The sequence below is a fragment of the Oncorhynchus mykiss genome, chromosome 10, assembly GCF_013265735.2.
Source record: "Oncorhynchus mykiss isolate Arlee chromosome 10, USDA_OmykA_1.1, whole genome shotgun sequence".
Lineage (NCBI taxonomy): Eukaryota > Metazoa > Chordata > Actinopteri > Salmoniformes > Salmonidae > Oncorhynchus > Oncorhynchus mykiss.
Window position 1 is genome coordinate 48,996,808 of NC_048574.1, and position 3,643 is coordinate 49,000,450.

Genomic DNA, 3,643 nt, shown 5'->3' on the forward strand with positions numbered 1-3,643 from the left:
TTACAACATCCAATTATTTCAGATATACAGGACTGCAAGTCTCACCTTGGCAAGGACCATGGCAATAGGCTCATTTGATTTGACACATGAGAAGTATTAGAATACGGCCCATATTAGTCTACTCTTGCATTCTGTCCATGCTGACTTGTGTGTGCTACCGGAGACATGAAACAAATAGGTGGGAAGGCATACAGGCTGTCACAAATTGTATCATTTGTCTATAAGTAGCAGAGATCCACTCCAGAACGTTGATATGCATGTAGAGTGTATTATGGTCAACAATAAATTGAAGTATTAGCCAGATACATTTTAAAATTATTTTTTCAATATTTTTAAATGTTTGTAAGAAAATACTACTCATATTACATAGCAAGTGGTGAAGCTTCATATGAGACCATTGCCTGCTTTGTAGCACCTACAGAGGAAACGTTATGGAGTCTTAACAAACTTAACAGACATTTAGGTCAGGCCAAAATATCACAAACATTCCAACTTGAATGAATTATTTCCCAATTATGCTTTAAGATACAAATGTCAAATAGATGTCAACAATCCTTCCTCCAAAGGACTCTTCTCTGGATAACCTTTTGTGAATATCCACAAAATCATGATCTTGTGTTGTTCTAGTTTTCACACTAATGTCATATTCCTCTTCACTTCTTTGTGAAACCCACAGACCTCCTCACCTTGACAACAGACACAGACCATTGGTTGCTTCTTATACAAGGCACTTCCTTGAATGTACTGTATGTCATCCTACACCAGTTGATAGGCCAAACTGGTCTCATAGACTTGACGTAACATATTAAATGTCCATCCGGGACACTGAAATTAGTATGATATGTTACGTTTGGCATGGTTAAATAAGACAGATGGATACTTAAGGCAAAGGAAAACTGATAAGAAAAGTGTTGGTGAAATGCTTAGTCCGTAGTTATTATTGTCTGATTGCTCTCTTAATGTCACAACCGTCTGGAAAAAGTTGTTAAGGGGATGTGTTGATAGTGTCTTGTCTCCAACGGAAACCATTAAACTCTGTAGTTAAAGATGCACCATGCAGAAATATCTCAGCCATTTCCTGGTTGAACAGATCTACCACTTCAAAGCTGCAATATGTAACTTTTTGGGAGACAAAACCAAATTAACATAGAAATGTTGTCTAATTGAAAGCAAGTCTAAGAAGTGGTAGATATGTTCTATGTGTGCTATTTCTATGCTTCCCGTTCTTAAGTTTTGCTTTTGCCTCTTTTACTTTGGTTTTGTACACCAGCTTCAAACAGCTGAAAATACTATATATTTGTTTATGTAAAACATATTTCACAGCGGTTTAGAGGATACAAGATTCTCTACACTACACTTGCTTGTTTTGTCACATATTATAATTTTAGCAACCAGGAAATGGCAGAGTGATTTCTGCATAGTGCGTCTTTAATGATTTATTCAGAAGTCTACCAAGAAAGTACTGTAAGCGGAGCTCTTAGCAGTGAATTTAAACACAAAGGTCTGTCTGGTTCTTGTAGCCTTTTCCTGCAGTCAAATGACCTAGTGGCCTCATGGGTGGAATGTTATTCATATTTTTCATAATTTCATAATTAATCAACTTTTTTTTTTTATAAACACAGATAATCTGGTGTTTCTATGTCAAACAGTTTTGTTATATTTCAGTCTTCTGTAATGTATATAAAGTGTAGTATTGGGAAGCAAACTCAAAATTGAATATATATCAACTCTATATCTGACATGGTACAGGTGTTACGGTGCGTGAATGAGGACCCAAAAGCGAATCAACTTAAACAGAGCTTCTTTAATTACCAAACATAGGTAGGCTCAGATGGACCGGCAGATTCCGACAGGACAGGACAAGGTTACAGCAAACATGACGGCAGTCTGGTTCAGGCATGAATGACACAAACAAACAAGAATCCGACAAGGACAGGAGCAGAAACAGAGAGAGATATAGGGACCTAATCAGAGGGAAAAAGGGAACAGGTGGGGAACGGGGTGAATGGGTAGTTAGAGGAGACAAGGGACAGCTGGGGGAAAGCGGGGGAGAAAAGGTAACCTAACACGACCAGCAGAGGGAGACAGGGTGAAGGGAAAGGACAGAGACAAGACAACATGACAGTACATGACAGTACCCCCCCACTCACCGAGCGCCTCCTGGCGCACTCGAAGAGGAAACCTGGCGGCAACGGAGGAAATCATCAATCAGCGCACGGTCCAGCACGTCCCGAGAGGGAACCCAACTCCTCTCCTCAGGACCGTACCCCTCCCAGTCAACTAGGTACTGATGACCACGGCCCCGAGGACGCATGTCCAAGATTTTACGGACCCTGTAGATAGGTGCGCCCTCGACAAGGATGGGGGGGGGGGGGGGGAAGACGAGCGGGGGCGCGAAGAACGGGCTTAACACAGGAGACATGGAAGACCGGGTGGACGCGACGAAGATATCGCGGAAGAAGAAGTCGCACTGCGACAGGATTAATGACCTGAGAGATACGGAATGGACCAATGAACCGCGGGGTCAACTTGCGAGAAGCCGTCTTAAGGGGAAGGTTCTGAGTGGAGAGCCAAACTCTCTGACCGCGACAATATCTAGGGCTCTTCGTTCTACGCTTATTAGCAGCTCTCACAGTCTGCGCCCTATAACGGCAAAGTGCAGACCTGACCCTCTTCCAGGTGCGCTCGCAACGTTGGACAAAAGCCTGAGCGGAGGGGACGCTGGACTCGGCGAACTGAGATGAGAACAACGGAGGCTGGTACCCGAGGCTACTCTGAAAAGGAGATAGCCCGGTCGCAGACGAAGGAAGCGAGTTGTGGGCGTATTCTGCCCAGGGGAGCTGTTCTGACCAAGACGCAGGGTTGCGAAAAGAAAGACTGCGTAAGATGCGACCAATAGTCTGATTGGCCCGTTCTGCTTGACCGTTAGACTGGGGGTGAAAGCCGGAAGAGAGACTGACGGAAGCCCCAATCAAACGGCAAAACTCCCTCCAAAATTGAGACGTGAATTGCGGACCTCTGTCCGAAACGACGTCTGACGGAAGGCCATGAATTCTGAAAACATTCTCGATGATGATTTGTGCCGTCTCTTTAGCAGAAGGAAGCTTAGCAAGGGGAATGAAATGAGCCGCCTTAGAGAACCTATCGACAACCGTAAGAATAACAGTCTTCCCCGCTGACGAAGGCAGTCCGGTGACAAAATCTAAGGCGATGTGAGACCACGGTCGAGAGGGAATAGGAAGCGGCCTGAGACGGCCGGCAGGAGGAGAGTTACCGGACTTAGTCTGCGCGCAGACCGAACAAGCAGCCACGAAACGACGCGTGTCATGCTCCCGGGTGGGCCACCAGAAACGCTGGCGAATGGAAGCAAGCGTACCCCGAACGCCAGGGTGGCCGGCTAACTTGGCAGAGTGAGCCCACTGAAGAACGGCCAGACGAGTAGGAACGGGAACGAAAAGAAGGTTCCTAGGACAAGCGCGCGGTGACGGAGTTTGAGTGAGTGCTTGCTTTACCTGCCTCTCAATTCCCCAGACAGTCAACCCGACAACACGCCCCTCAGGGAGAATCCCCTCGGGGTCAGTGGAGGCTACTGAAGAACTGAAGAGACGAGTCAAAGCATCAGGCTTGGTGTTCTTAGAGCCCG